Source organism: Aythya ferina (genome assembly GCF_964211825.1).
Source record: "Aythya ferina genome assembly, chromosome: 1".
Taxonomy (NCBI): Eukaryota; Metazoa; Chordata; class Aves; order Anseriformes; family Anatidae; genus Aythya; species Aythya ferina.
In genome coordinates, this window is record NC_140296.1 from 165,624,491 (window position 1) to 165,641,348 (window position 16,858).

The 16,858-nt window shown below is 40.9% G+C and overlaps 1 protein-coding gene and 1 long non-coding RNA gene across 7 annotated transcripts in view; one reads left to right on the top strand and one right to left on the bottom strand.

The window, feature by feature from the left end:
• SYT1 (synaptotagmin 1) overlaps positions 1-16,167 on the bottom strand; it is a 360,501-nt gene extending 344,334 nt beyond the window's left edge. For 3 of the 5 annotated variants that reach the window (XM_084528065.1, XM_084528067.1, XM_084528062.1), the window contains exon 1: positions 16,058-16,167. The gene's annotated coding sequence lies outside the window, so the exon portion shown is untranslated. Of the gene's footprint in view, positions 1-14,659; positions 14,804-16,057 lie in introns of those variants that run through there. The other 2 variants (XM_084528064.1, XM_084528063.1) reach the window with 2 other exon arrangements.
• Positions 16,168-16,556: 389 nt separating this feature from the next.
• Positions 16,557-16,858, top strand: part of LOC311430575 — a 28,407-nt gene continuing 28,105 nt past the window's right edge. For both annotated transcript variants that reach the window (XR_014688876.1, XR_014688877.1), the window contains exon 1: positions 16,557-16,688. This is a non-coding gene — a long non-coding RNA (uncharacterized lncRNA). The remainder of the gene's footprint in view (positions 16,689-16,858) is intronic.

The following is a 16,858-nucleotide window of genomic DNA, read 5'->3' on the forward strand; positions in this document are numbered from 1 at the left end:
AAATGAACTCTAGCTCACACAATGTTGTACTTCAGAAGTATGGACAAGAGGAATTTAGAGGGTTATATTTGGCTTTGTAACACAGAATTGAGAAATGACTTCTCATTTTGACAAAGATTGATATGTCTAAAGTGTTCAATGTCACCAAGTGATTTGAGTAATGACTGATTTTCTGCTGTTGAACAGAAAATAAAACCATTTAAGCAACATAAATTTTGAAGTGCTTTATTTTACTAGAATTCAGTGTGGGGATGATTGTTCTGAAAAAAAGTCACATGATCTAAACACTTCAGAGAATGCTAACAGTAATGTTTTCCACATGGAACTTTTACTTCCTTTGCTTGATGTCATAGCCATCTCAACTTACTCACTTAAACTTTAACACAGCTATACTACAGCAACGGTTAAAAAAAAAAAAAAGTAGTGAACCGGTAACTAAACCTAAGTTTTCAGAAGAACCTACATTTGCTAATAAACCATAACAAGAAGTACAAGGGCTCAACAGAATTGCTTAGACTAAAGCAGCAAGTATCTATTCAAGTGTAACAGGAGCTTAAAAGAGTTTGTTTGGAAAACAAATAGATTATGGAAAGGGCATGATTTTCTATTGAGATACTTCAAAATTCTCAATCCCCGGTATACTTTTTACGAGCAGACATATCAAAAACATGTTGTCTGAAGAGATTTCCAGCTCAGATATGCCATGTTTTTCTTATGAAAATAATTACATATGGTGAAAGGTTTTCACTGCTAAGAGATCCTGGAAAACAAGTCTACACACCGTAGCCACATGACAGAAGTATCTCATACTTTCATTTCAAAAAGCTTTTTGTACTTTTTTCCTCAAAAAAAAAAACAAAAACAAAAACAACAAAAACAACAAACAAACCTGTACTAGTGAATGTGTACTTTATTTTAACTTCAAAGGGATTTCCAGAGGCTCAGAGAGTGACATGCACTGTACAGGATCAGTGCCTTACCACATGGACTTCAGTGTTTGCCCATCAACCACCACCATGCTTTCCAGGAGAGCAGAACAGCACCACCCAGAAATTCAGACTTAACCACTGAAGAACTGCTGATTAAACCCCCTGAATCACTGTGATAAGCCACCCTGGTTAATAGGGTGATACCTAATCACCTCGCCTATTATATTAAAAAGTTATTTTTTGACTATGTACATAGCAGATCTTTAGCCTTTCCAGTATGCTACATGCTATGTGTCTGTCTTCTAACCAGAGCTTATTACCCTATCCGTGATTAATTTTTATTCCCCTCCCACTTAGGTTTTAAAAAAGTATGGGAGAAAAGACAAGGTATAACTGAAGATGTGGGGAAAGTGTCCAGTCAATTCAAACCCTAACAAAGCCATAGGTAAAAGCAATCCAACAACAGCATTTGTTTTAAAAAATAAGTAAATAAATAAATCCTTCCTCCCACAGAAGGATGATGCTGCAGTGGCTCTGGGTTGGGAAATGAAAGCACCAAAGCCGATAGCTGCAGGAGAGGCAGTTGCTCGGGCTCTGCTTGAGGAGATGCATGCTGCTGAACAAACTGGCCAGTGCACGTCCCAGCCCTCACACATATAGCCACCATCTGGATACAAACAGCTCAATCATGAAAGAGTAAAGATAACGAGGGAAAATTGAGCTCCCTGATAAAAAAAAAAAAAAAAAAAAAAAAAAAAAACACAAAGAGATACTTGCTTATCTCCTGTTTATTACTCCTGTTTTAAGCCTCAGTGAAGATGCAATTTTTATCTCCCTTTACAAGTATCCTTTTAATGACTACATTTAGAGCATCACCATTTGAAAACAAAGTCAACTACATGAGGCAAGGGCTAGTACACTGTTAATCTGATGTCTGTGACCTAGTAAGAGACATCACAGACAGAGCAGGCACGTAGTCCAGCAAGTTTCACTGGAAATCACTGTGAGGCTGGTGAGACCCTTGGCATGGTGGCTGACATGCAACTAAGTTGAAGGCCACAAAGTCTCTCTCTGAATAATACTCAAGAGAAACAGCAGTTGGAGGAGAAAAAATAGAAGTTAAATTCTGTATGTTATCTGAGATCAGATTTTGGCCTTCCCCCAGAAGAGTCAGCTGGCAATTAGCTACCCTAATAACATACTATTTAGCTAGGGCAACGTCATGGCAACTCCAGCAAGTGCCTAGGCCCTTGCATACCTGCAACAGCTCCTGAGAGCTGGCCCAGATGCTCCCCAGCTTCAGGAGTCTACCTATAATGAGCCTGATTACATTACTTTCAAGGTAGCCTAACTCCAGGTTGTACGGCATGTTCCAAGTGCTTTTCACAGATCCAGGGGAAAGAGATGGATATTTTTGGTGAGCCTCGCTGTGATCTCAGGACATTCCTCCATCTCAGACTCCACTCCTGCTCCCAACCTAGGGAGACACCAGTGCCTGCTCTGAGGAGGTACTGGGAAAAACAGCTGGAAAAAATACTGCAGAACAAAATATCCTAATGGAAAACTAAACTGGGAACTTATTACAGCCACTCCTTAGGTGAAGAATTAGAAACTGCTAATAGGTTAAAATACACATACCTTTTTAACTTGAAGTGCTATAAAAACAAAGATTATTGCCCTCATTAAAAGATGCTTTTATTTCTCTATTCACTACCCTAGGTTTCTAACACAAATTTTCCTCTGCTACTGACAACTTCTGCATTATTTATGCAATGGCCGAAGTATAATTGGCCGCTTTCATATGGGTGAATATCAATGTGTGGGGGGAAAGTAGGGCAGAGAGAAAATGCAGATAACTAACAATTTCCTTATTTGTAAAGAAAACAGTTGTACTGTGACAGTGTGACAAATTTTAGATCTACTGTTCTGTACACATATATAGTTGTTGTCTAGCTTATAAAGGTTCATTTAGCTATGAAAATATGATATTTAGCTGCTAACTCAAAGGGGGATAGAACTGAACAAGAAGTTCTGGTGACCGAAAACATCAAGACAACCACTTTGCTGTGATGTAATTTTTCAGGGTATTGGATTTTTCTTTCTAGAGCATTCAAATTTAACGCTTTACACATAACATGAAAATACAGTTCTTACTATACACAGTACTGTGAAAACAACTGCCATTTTTGAATTCTTTAAAGGAAAAGATCGTATAAGCTTAATATATACATCCTATTTTATTCCCTGCATTGCCAATTTTATCTTAATATAGAAGAGTTTTTTCCTGTTCTGCTTTTTCCTTATAGCACTTCATTGAAACAAATAGTTTACACCCTGAAGCTTTAACGTCACAGTATATTCCCATGCAAAATGATGTGATGCCATGATTTTAAGGGGGTCATATATTACGAGGATCATCTGATTACATTTCTATGTACAAGTTACAGAAGTCTACTTAAACAGATTCTGCACTATAGCTCAGAAAATTTAATTTCCGTCAAAAAGTATGACAACCCACAGCCTTAAAGTACATAAAGGTAAATAGTTGGGAAGTCAAACAAGAAGGAACTAAGCTAACCCCCAAAAGCACTGCATCTGATTCAGATGCAAAACTTATTGCAGCTCTGAGAGAGGGGAAAAAAAAAAGACGCTGTTGCAATGTTGAAAAAGAACAAACAAACAAACAAACAAAACACTGCTTTTCTTCTCTACCCTGAGAGCTTTTCTGATCAGAGGAGAGACAATACAAGTTGCTCCTTACTTTTCCAAGTTTGATTATTTCCATCACTCCTATTTGTGCAGATCTGCACACTTCAGGCAAGATCCAAAGCTTAGCAAAGGAGGTAACACTCTGTGATGGTTTTAACATGCAGGTCTCAGGAAACACCATCTCGCAATTGTTGCGATGCATAGGAATGTAAGGAGTCTCCTCTCACGCAATCCCAATTATCAGTGCAGACTGGACAAGACCAACTTTAGCTCCGATAACTATTAGTGGAATATTCTCTCCCTGCCCCCCAACACAACAGACCCTTTATGGTGTCACTGACAAGATGTCCATCTTCCCATGGTCCCCACAAGAAAGTTTTAATGACTATTAAAAATGCTATTTGTGCAAATAAAGCTTGTTCTTTCCTGACAGCTCTGCAGATTCTGAAAAGACTGATCAGCTATCATATATAGCAAAACATGCAAGTTTAGCTCTGTATATTCTTTTTAAATCTAGAGTCTTGCATAAAACTTTTTTTTGTTGTTGTTATTTTTTGTTTTTTTTTTTTTTTGATTCCCACAAATGACATACTAGACTGAGCAAAATAAAGAAATTGAACCAGATTTTAATTTACTTTTATATATATATATACATCCCCTTTTAGGTCCAATTACTTCTTTTTATTTGCAACTGTTGAATGCAGTTTTTGGCATTCACCATGTATTACTAGTTTTAAACGATCCAATTCTCTTCACAGAAAAGATGCTATGGCAATTAGTTATTTGCTATTAATTTGAATTCATAAAACCTGGGTTCAGTTTTTAGCCTTGCCCTATGCTCCTCAGTAAGGCCATAGGCACATAATTTAGGATTTAAATGGTCCACGTTAGGCATCTAAAAATTAGCTGATTAAGTCTCATCTAGTGATCTCAGACTTTTTACAGTCACTGGAAAGGAACTGATACCTCCAGAGAGCAGTCCATCTCACAGCTCAACTTAGGTCAAATGAATCACCTTCTGAAAGTATTTAAAGTTAAATGAGATGAATCCTATCCTTAATCTCCCTCTGCCATTGATCCCCATCTGTCAAATGGGATTTAGGTTTCACCACATCAATATGACTCATATGAAGCCCACCTTGTGCTACTTAGTTGTTTTGTTTATATTACATAGCAGCCGCTAATCTATCTGTTGCACACATACTTGTATTTATTTACAAAAAGCTAACCCTAACCTGAACTCTTGGTAACAGTTTGGGTCTATCTTTAAGACAGATGAGGTAAGTCTTGTCTTTCAATTTGTTTCACCCATTTACAGTATCACATATCAGACTGTGAAGAGTTTCTCCTGTACCAACTCCTGATTGAAAGGGGGGGCAGAAGATTCTAACAATTACACCAATCTCCAGAGAGAGGAACTGGCTCTTGTACTGGGGAAGCTGATGTAGCAGAACTCTGCTAATTCCCCTATCACAGAAACCTTTAGAAATTGTTTTCTGGCATGAAGTAGCTAGCCTCTTAAGTATTACTGGAGTTGGAACTAGTTTATCTGCTTTACGCCAGATAAATTCCCTTCTGGCCACACAAAGCTAAAATCCAGCCCCTTTGTACCATCCCTCCTGCAAGTAATTCAAATCTCAGTTGTGAACATGGCATTATGCATAAAAACAGCTTTCTTTATGAGCAAGCCAAACAGTTTACCCAGTTTTCAGCTGGAAAGTGGCAAATCACATTACTGGGGAACTCTCCTCCCTTCCCCCCATTTAAAATTGATAGATTCATAAGTTATATCACAATGAAAGAGGTTGAAAAGAATAACTCAGCCTGGTTTCAAATTGGAACTGAAAACTGAGTGTCCAAGTCCCCCAGCACAAACAGTACAGCCTCAATGACCAGCAAAACATAAATTATATCTAACAGAATGCTTAACAGGTCTGTTCACTTTTTCATGTATGAAATTTCTGTGACACAATTAAAATTAAAATCTCCTTTCAAGGAGATGGTCAATATGTTTACAGCAATGAATTGTTTATTGATCTCTAGGTGCCTTAAATAATGTCACTTTTTCAACATTTGGGCTAATTATTATTTGTTTTGCACAACAGGCCTCATCCTCAGACAAAGCTCTGGATCCTATTATGTTAGACACAGTATAAACACATTACAAGGTATGTCAGGCCCTGTTCTAAAGAGACTGCTAAGCAAACACTGCTTCTCGCACACATGGAGCAACACTTGATGAAACAGCTGTCACTGGTTACAACCCATATTTGGAATTCAGTGTTAACTGCTCACCTCTCTACATCCTCCATCAGCCCTTACTCATTTTCTTTGTTCCATAAAAAAGCCTGCCTACTATACATTAGGATGTTTGCCAAAAAAACTAAAGTGCCACTTTTGATTTTTCCTATGTGTCAAGGCAAGCAAGTAGCCTACGACATCAGAATAGGTTTAAAAGCCTAAATAGCTATTTTAAGTGAAGGTGACAATAAATGACTTTTTATGCAACCTTCCAACTCATATGTAAGTGCTTTGAAAAAAAAAAGTATGTATATACAAGTTTCTGAGATGTAAGTCAACGCATCTAATGAAAGGAAATATGATTTACTGAGAAATGCATTAACAAGAATCCTAGTCTAAGCCAGACAGAATTGGATGTACAACATTAAGGCAAATCCAATGGAAAAAGCAATGTGGCCTGAAGCAGTTGCTTGCTTTGTGGCAGGAAACAAAATTTCATCGTGTCCATTGTAGCCTAGATCCATGCACCTTATCAAGGGGGGAAAAGAAACAACGTGCATTTACTGCAATTGATAGCTCCTGTGCACAGTTCAAATGCGTATCTGTGAGATGATGGCTCTTGTTGCATACTAGCCTTGCTGAGACTAACCAGCTGACCTTGGTTACATCTCTGGCATGTAGTGATTCAAACTAGAGAATCATCATCCCAGAACCAACATGTACAGAATTTTGACTGTCCTTGAACAACATACAGTCCCTCCATTCTCACACTTCACTGTAAGCCAACATTACCTTTAGTTCCTCCCAGTCCTGTTGTGGTTTCATGTACACACAAAGAACTCATGCAGCAACTGATAATGAAGCAATAATTTTAAACTAAAACAAACCCAACTCATCACAATCAATGGACTTGCTGATGGCCTTAAAGAATAGAACAGTTTCAGTACATTCCCCTACTTTTTTTCTTTTAAACCCTAGGGCATAAGATAAACAATAACAGTTGTAAATTTACAAATACACCTCTCAAACTTTGTATTTAGAAATAATTATTTCAAATAAATTCTAAGCGTGATTGAAGCAACTATCTTAAGTATCTTACTAGCACTATGGCTATAGTTCAGCCATTTTACCCTCAGTTTAAAGGTGTTTACGTGTGTGTTGCCTCATCAGCATAATTCCTTCGCTATTCAAAAGTCTATGCATCTATCCTAAAAGGGCCTGTAAAATATTCAGTATTTGGCCTAATGGAAGGGAAGAGAACCCTGAATAATCTGTTCACTATAATAGACCAAATACATCTTTGACTAGGCTTGGTACTCACTATATCCACCTATGGTCTTCTGTCCACTCCTTTCAACTTCGCAGTTTCACCTACTTAAAATTTCTGAAGCCAGCACACTGAAAATGATGCTAAGATTTTGTTCTTCTTAACCCCTCCCTTTCCCAACCCCAAATTAATTACTTTTCTTCATCACAGCAGTCTGAACTGTGTGTGGCAGAAACCAGTAACACCACTGACTAAAAGATGCTAGGTGATGACTTCTTCCAGCAAATCTAGCTTTATTCTGTGAAATCAGTGAACACTGTTGAACAATTCAGATGTTTTAAGATAAGAATATTCGACCATTCCTAAGAGCCAAATTTCAACCCAAAGCAAATTAAATATTCAAGTATCATTTTCACACCAAATGGAAATTCCAAAGCCGTAACTACAGGAAAACTGACAAGTCCCATTAAAACTGTGCTGATTCTTTTTTCTTTCATCTGTATGCAATACATCTTGGAATCCCATTGACAGGATTTCCATCTGACCTTATTTATATGGAGAAGCAGAAGTAGGCTGCACCGATGGGCTGAGGTCAACTGCATGAAGTTCAACAAGGCCAAGTGCCGGGTCCTGCACCTGGGGCGCAATAACCCCAAGCAGAGCTACAGACTGGGAGAGGAATGGTTGGAAAGCTGCCAGGCAGAGAAGGACCTGGGAGTGATGGTGGATAGTCGGCTGAATATGAGCCAGCAGTGTGCTCAGGTGGCCAAGAAGGCCAACGGCATCCTGGCTTGTATCAGGAACAGTGTGACCAGCAGGGCTAGGGAGGTGATCGTCCCCCTGTACTCGGCTCTGGTGAGGCCGCACCTCGAGTACTGTGTTCAGTTTTGGGCCCCTCGCTACAAGAAGGACATCGAGGTGCTTGAGCAGGTGCAGAGAAGGGCGACGAAGCTGGTGAACAAGTCCTACGAGGAGCGGTTGAGGGAGCTGGGCTTGTTCAGCCTGGAGAAGAGGAGGCTCAGGGGTGACCTTATCGCTCTTTTTAGGTACCTCAAGGGAGGCTGTAGCGAGGTGGGGGTTGGCCTGTTCTCCCACGTGCCTGGTGACAGGACAAGGGGGAATGGGCTTAAGTTGAGCCAGGGGAGTTTTAGGTTAGATGTTAGGAAGAACTTCTTCACTGAAAGGGTTGTGAGGCACTGGAACAGGCTGCCCAGGGAAGTGGTGGAGTCACCATCCCTGGAAGTCTTCAAAAGACGCTTAGATGTAGAGCTTAGGGATATGGTTTAGTGGAGGGCTGTTAGTGTTAGGTTGGAGGTTGGACTCGATGACCTTGAGGTCTCTTCCAACCTAGAAATTCTGTGATTCTGTAAATTTCAGCTTTAGGGATATGTATGAGTTCTCCAGTACCTGACAGTGTAGACAGTGTCTACCATGCCTGCAGAAGTCTGATCCACCACCTTTAGTGAACATTTGTCTGGCTGCTGCTTTGAAAGCCAGATGACACTACTTGGGTAAACAGTATTCAGTTCAAAGTTCTGTGTTTTTATACCTGCTTGACACTGGGATAGAATCATTAGAACTACTATTATTATTATTCTAGAATGATGATTTTCATAGCAAGTTCAATGCCTTATTCACCTATAACCATACAGAACTTTCATCAATATTTATGAAGAATTTACTCTAGAGTAAACAGCTCACAATTATTAGCCAGTGTACAACTTGTAAAGCCAATATTTGCATATTAAATATTAACATAAGTCCAAGTTATTATCAAAAGTGAACATATATTTGGAAAATGACAAAAAGAGTCTACAGCCTATGACTTCAGGCATTTTTGTCCCAGATGATTTTATTTAAGTTTTCAGTTTTACAACTTTCTCAGTAAAGAAGTACTCATACACATTAATATAGAAAAATACCTTTCAATCCTATCGTGTAGGATTGAAACAAATTTACAAGACAAGAGTGCTGAAGGCCTTACCTAGCTACAGCAGAACGTGAAACAGGAATTGACCTCTGTCAAGGTCACACGAACATTCTCCTGTTGTTTCTCTGCTCTAAGTAGCAGATGAATAAGCTAAGAAAGCTTAATGCGATAAAGCTGAATCTGAAGAACAAATGCAAGGTATCTTCTTGTTATTAATATAGGAAAAAACATCTTTGACAAAAAGGAAAACTACAGAAAAAAAGCAGACTTTATCTGAGGAGTTATTAATATCTCCCAGATAGGCTTATCAAATGCAACAGTTTAACAAATTTATCTTTAATCAAAGATGTCAGCTGTTATAGAAAAGTACGCTAATTTCAGGATGCAGAAATCCTATAATTTCTACAAAATCCTGCAGAGTCAAGACGTTGTTCCATTTCTGGTCAAGTACACGTTTGTATCCCATCCTTGCCTGGACTATGCAAGGACATATCTTCAGCAATTCAACGGGAGGACACTCTCAAAGATACCTCACTTTCCATTTCGGTAAGACTGTATCCTCCTTAGAAGGAGCACTTATTGTGCTATCAATACCAACAATTAAACACCCATAGCTTGACAGGTGGAAAGAGGACACGGAAGACTCTAAGCGACACAAAGTTCTCCTGGTGCAAGGTACTGTGCAGGATGCAGAGTTCCCCAACTCAAATACCATGCCCAAGTGTTGCTACATGCAAGGCTGGCTCCAGAACAGATTTGGTAGAAGGCAGACCTTCAGGTAGAACCATTCTCTTGGGCATCTGCAAACCAATAAACAGTACATTTACACAGGCCCAGGCCAAACTGATGAGATGCAAGATATTGCTTGTTATTCTTTCAAATGTGGGAGAACCAATATCCTTTTAAACAGTATCCTATTATAAATACAACATATGATTTTATAAGTTACTGTTCTTTCCATTTATTTCAACGAGCTTTAAATCAGGTCTCAAAGATTAATACCAGATAGATAGATACACAGAAGTGTCTTGTCAGTAAGGTAGGACAAAATAGGATTATAAAATAAAAGGGCAGCTTAAGAGAATTTCAGACCAAATCTCTTCACACTACAAGAATAACATGTCACAAGACCTTTTACAGAAAAAAAAACAAAAAACAATAACCTCATCCAAGACACTCAAGAGGAGTTAATGGCAGCAAGTTCAAGAGGTCAGCAATTTTAAGGCCAGATGATTATCCGGTCTGTTCTCACGGATTAATACAAAAAAATATCCAGCAACTTCCTTATCAAAACTAGAACTTGTACTTGATGTATGTAAAAAGAGATGAAATACCAATCTAGGGACTTTGAGCAGAAAGTGTTATCTCCCCAGTAAACTGGACCATATGCTTACTATTCTAATAGATAAAATCTGATACCTTCTAGTCCAAACTCCTCAAGCTCGCAGACCCACCCAGGCTGCTCCATGACATACTGTAGAGTACTACAGTATTGTATATGAATAACAGTATTTTCACTGTGCAGGAATCAAGGAAGCTCTTGTTATATACAGTTTTCCAAAGAGAATACAGTCTCTTTTGACTCTCACCAAGAAGCATATTTGCCCTAAGACACTGTACTCCCGAGTCTCTTCTCTAAACTAATTAGTTGTCCAGCATCCCCTTTGAAGCTGGGCATCTTTTCTACCCTCAACAGTTCAGTGTTTATGACCACATACAGCTTCTCTGCTCTTTAGTGACAATGACAGATGATGTTCCCTCGATGTAATCCCTAAGTCCTTTTGGTGTCACTGCTCTGGGAGAAAAGATTAAAAAAAAAATAAAAAAAAAAAGGAAGTAGGCAAAATAGTACACTTCAGTTTGTTAAAATACACATTTAGATGTAGTAGGATGAGAAAAAAAATTGAAGACAATCTATAATAACACTTGCTTCAACTTTATTACATATTCATGAGAATAAAATCGGCACAAAAAAGTATTTTATTCCTGATCTTTGTTAAAGGTAATGAATAGAGTTGGCATAATGGAGACAGTGTTTCCTCCTATACTATTTCTTCTGTGATTGATCAAGTTAAAATAAAAATTAACCCATTCACATGGACAATGGTGATCTTCTGCAGTACTATTTCTTAGTACACCACATTAAGCTAAATCAAATGCCTTAAAATAAAATAAATAAATAAAAAAAAAAAAACCTGACAATTTCAACAGCATACATTTGTTTTGTACATTTAAATTAAAACATTTTCCTTTAAACAAAGCAGATTTGGATGCTATCAATCTTTAGCCTTCCACTACTTGGTAACAAATTTAGTCTTCTAGGACACTAATTCAGAATGTCACCATCCCACTCTACGATTTCTTCAAGTTACTGTGTGGAGCCTTTTAAAACAAAGTAGAACTCCAACTGTAACCATTATGCCATCTTCTAAGACTTCAAGATTTGATGATAGAAATCAAATAGAAATAGATTAATTGTAAAGAAATACTCCCCATAGCTCTAGAAGGGAATAAAAATATAAATAAAAATTGCATGTAGCAAGCAGTTATTAAGTTTTTAGAACAAGAAGAGCTAGGTTTAACATCCACCCATCAATTGCGTATGTGCATGTGCATATCTAGAAATTTTATCACTGTTAGTGAGCATCCTGAACCAGGTAAACCTTTTTACATGGGTCTTTATTTCCACAATGCCTTCCATAAAAGCACTCCAATTATTAATTGCCACAAGGCTATTCAAATACAAGAAGATGAGGCAGCTTGCTAGCAATCTTGTCTCAAAGCTTGGGTGACATTTACCAGCTTTCCCATATTGCAACTGCTACATTGATTTTCAGCTACACGTAAGAAGCCAATACCATTCAGATAAAGGGTATGAAGCAGAACTCACAAATAGATTTATAATCAACTTCATTAAATCACTGAGCAGCTTTGAGGCATGTATTCTCATGTATCTGAGGCACTGTACTACCTAGTCACCATAACCTTGGCTACATTATTAAAATAATTACATTAGGGTACTACTGTAAATCCTGAATAATAGCTGATAAGTATAGACAGCATAATTAAATAAACACATTGGTTTTGGCTACTTCTAAATAAAGTTTTACTGTGCTTGATTATTATATTAGTATAATTATCCAGAGTTAATGAAATCCAACCAGTTCGGTAAATTTCTGATAACACTTCTTTGTATTTCTATGGTCTTCCATTTTTAAATAATGGTATTAGTAGCTTATCAGATAATTATGCTAAACAGGAAGCAATCTGGATTTACTTTGTGTTCTGACACATCTTTCCCAGCATCTTTAGGGATGACTAAAAAAGAAAGTGACATCTTGAATTGGCAAATCTCTCGGAATCTAAAAGATGGCAGCATCACTCCTTCTACAATGGAGACAAAGTGTTCAGTGCCTGCAATTCCAGAAAAATGCCTTCAGACTAGTAATGATAATAAAAGTGCTGAGGGAGTTATTTTATTACAGCTAATCTCTTGCTTTTGCATTATGTCTCAAAAAAATTTTTTTTGCTTAACTTATTTAAGCCAGACAACTTTTTCCACGCATTGCTTGTACAAGCCATTCTGCTTGTTCCTGTACTTCCTGACAGAGATTGCCCATAGCCTGCTCTTACCCTCTCGCCAACAAAAATTACAAAGAGCTGTTGCCAGTTGTCCTGCTTCTAATCCACCTGCTTTGGTATCTGGTATTTTTGCAAAAGATACAGCAGTGTAACCAGCATTTCCTAATCCCCCCTCTTAAGAGTGTATTAGGAAGGAGTAAAGCTCCTCTAGCAAAGACAACATTTGTACATAAAGATCCTGAAAATATTTGTTAACATAATGCTTTGTTTATTCAGTCTGGCAAATGCTTTTATTTTAACCTCAAGTATCTTTAGTAAATGTCAGTGGTAAACACAAATTCATAGCTGGCTAACAAGTTTCCCTTATGTGTATTTCTAATTAAGCTTCTTCCTAGATACAGAGTAGTGTTTAAGACAAGCATTCTGTAGAGAATCAAAGTAAATCAAATGACCAAGTATTTCTTTGTGAAACTGAACATTTTTATGGGCATCACCAGCAGAGGGAAGGAGATCCTTGTATCCATGCGTAATAATTCCTCCATGCTTCTATTCTGGATCACGCAGAGAAACTTTCTTTTTCTTTCCAATTGTATTGCAAACTTCGATGTCTCTTCCACAACAGGCAATACAAGGTTGCACACACTCTTAATTTGGAACTTCCTCTTAATTAGGAACTTCCCAGTAAGAAATCATATATGCATTTAAACTCCTAGATATATAAATATAAGACCACACGTTTACATAGAAATATTTTTAAGATTGTGTTCAGACTGCAGAATGGACAAGAAAAGCCTACAACATACTAAACAAAAGCTTTGTTTTCATGTGAGGAAGCATCAATTAGCAGAGTTCTGTATGGCTGAGTGGCTTAAAAACTTCTGTCAAGACCCTTAGCTGCTACTACTTCTTTTTTACGTATAACAGTGAACCCTGCCAAAAGACCATAAAAATTGATTTTATGTTTCCGGTCTCTCAACGCCAGCTGGAAAAGTATAGATTTTTTTTTCCTCCCCCCCTAGGTTTCTGACAAACAGAACCTTTCTTTATCTTACACCTTCTAAGCTACTATGCTAACCAAAGCTGAACATTTTCTGGGTTCTTATATCTGATTCAAGTTATGATTAAGGTAAGGGAAAGTTTCAGATTGTTAAACCAAATACTGTTTTAAATCTGTAGTTCTGAAACGTCTTCTAGTGCGTCATTGTCACAAGGAATGCTGTATCCCATTTGCACGGCTATGACATACACGGCGAGTGATTATTTTCCACATTTGTTCTGTGGAAGTGTTAGAACTGCACTGTTAGTCTGTGAGCTACCTCTTTAAATTCCAGTATCAATCCTTAAAATGGATTTAGCATCTTTTGCATCAAACATTAATAAGGCTCACTTAGGCACTCTTAATGTGAAGGAAAATTGGTCTTGTATGAAATGGCTACACTGGAACATTTCATGCTTTTGCAAGTGCAGGAGTATGATTATTTCCTACAGTATGTCATTATCTTCTGCCCTGTGGTTCTTTTTTAAATTATCTCTTCTCACTCAAGCTGCCTACACTATGTTTTTAAGCTATGTAGTTTTCAATTTATGAATTGCATGCATGCAAATTTTGAGCAACTATACCAGAAGCCAAGTAATAGACCATATTAAAGTATATTCCCGTCGGACACTACTAATGGAAGTACAATCCCCAAAAATCTTGTAAGAAGAAAAAAATACATATATATACACACATGCACACACACACACATATTTGTCTCTGAAGACATAAAATCAGGTCATTTGTTTCCAAGAAACAAACAAGTGACAAGAAAATACTATTCTAGGCACACACGGAATTCCCTTACACTTTCTCTGAGCAGGTTTATTTAAGCATGGCAGGAGATGTCAATTCATACACTCAAAGCAAATTAAGTTTCCTGCCCACTTGTCCTTGTACCCAAAAGCTCCCCCCTTTTCAGGGTCATTTCTACAACAACTGCTTCTCTAACTCTAGATACCTACCCACCAGGGAAAGGAGTCTCCTCTTGCGTCTCCAACTATTGTCTGCTGTTTCTCAGGACGAAAGAACTCTCTCAGACAACAAAGCAGTTCAAACAGCACGCAATAGATTAACGCCGAACACGGATGGCACATTACATAGCGCTCAAAGGATCAATACTGCCGTTGCTGATCCAGTAGCCTTGCTGTGGTCTACAACACGTACGTGCATCTAGAATTACCGTACTGACCTTTGTACGGAAAATAGTATTTCAGAGTGAAATACTATTGAATTACAGCATTCTGCATTGAGTTTACAAGGTCATAAACACGGAGCTCCCTGTTCTTCACTTGCAAATGGCTACTAAATAAGGAAAATGAGACTTGACATCCCCCTGACAATCAGAAGAAATGATTTATTTGGATGCTAACATCTGTCTCCAGATTGTGGCCAAGTGCTTTTCTGTGCTCATTTAGGACTCCACTTGCAAAGCTTTTCAGTTACATTTACCTAGAGATTTCTCTCTACCACTTCCCATCTGACAGAAATCACTCAGCTGGGTCTGATGAATAATAGCAAAAGGCAGCTTGTATCAGAGATGATTGAATTACAGATTGTTGAAAGTGCCATAAAGGCTCATTCCAATGACTACATTTAATTTACTTACTATGCGGACTACTAGAAACCGATAGGCATTTGATATCTTTATTTCAGAAGCCTCGAAACAAAAGAAACATTAACATTCTTCGCCACTTCCTCACTACTCCACCTCGAAGAGTTTGATAAGCCAAATTAACTTTTAAACGGAGTGCTGATGCCGTACCCAGAGCGGGCGAGCATACAAAGCAGGGCACAATACCCCAGAAACCACAGCAAGGCAGGCAGCACACAGAAGGGGAGGGCAACAACGTCCGAGGAACCCCAGATGAAATCGCATGGAAAAAAAAAGAATGGGCTTCATCGCTAAGTATGAGAGGATTGTGTGTTTTTTTTTTCTTTTTTAATTGTAACGCCAGTGATTAGAGGCTGCCCCTACGAGAGGGAGGGGGGGAAGGTGGGGCCGGGCGCTGGCACCCGCCGTGCCCCCGCCGCGCCTCCCGGCCGCGCCCCGCCGCTGCCGGACAGCGGCAGAGCGCCCGGCCACGGGCAGGGCACGGCCGGGGGAGCCCCAAACCGCCCCGGGGCCGCCTCCCCGCCGCCTCCGGACCCGGGCAGCGCCGGGAGGGCGGCGGGCGCCGCGCCCGCTGCCGGAGCGGGAGGAGGACGAGAGGATGGAGACGGAGGAGGGTGGGAGAGGGGGGCGAGGGGGGCGCCCCCGCTGTGCCAGCCGCTCCCCGCCCCCCCGCAGCGTGCGCCCCCCCTCCCATTCCCACTCCCCCCCTACCCCCCCGGCGGCGGGCAGCCCCGGGGCGCTGCCTTACCTGGCAACCGGGGCGGGCGCTGCCGGCGCGTCCTTCAGCGCTCCCCCCGCGGCGGGGCCGCGCTCAGCCCCGGCCCCTCCCGGTGCGCGGAGCGGCGCGGAGCGGTGCGCCCCCGCGCAAGGCAGGCTGTACACCCCCCTTCTCCCTTCCCTTCCCCACCCCGTCCCTATGCCCCCAGCGGGCAGGCGGCGCGCCGGGCGTTAAGTTCGGGCGGCGGTGGGCGCCGGCGGGCAGGGCGAGGCGAGGCGGAGGCGGCCCGGGGGCTGCGCGGCGCCGGGAGCGCCGCCACACTGCAGCGTCTCCAGGAATCCCTCCCGCGAGAGGCAGCCCATCACCCCCGGCCCACCGCCCTCATTGGCTGGGGGGCGGGGAGAACGGAGCCGCCGGCCAATCGCGCGGCGCCCAGCATGGGTGGAGCCGCCGCGCCGGCCTCGCCCATCCCGCGGCCGCCCGGTCCCCGGCCGCCCCGTCGGGCGGGGCCGGGCGCCGAGGGCATCCCCGCGCGGCCGCGCGCACCCCGTTCCGTGCGCGGCCCCGCGCGGCCCCGCGCACCGCTGCGGGAAGCGGAGGCGGTGGCGGTGGCGACCCACCGGTGCTGGGCTCGCCCCGGAGCAGCCCGCATCGCCCCCAGGTAAGGGCCCGCAGCGGGTAACTCGATTCCCGGGGGGCGTCCCCGCCGAGCCGCAGCTTTGATTAACGCCGGGCTGCGAAACGTAACCGTGACACGTTCAATTAAGGGAAGCGCACTCCTACTTTTAATTAGATCTGTCCTATTTATCTGGTGTTTAATGCAACATAAAG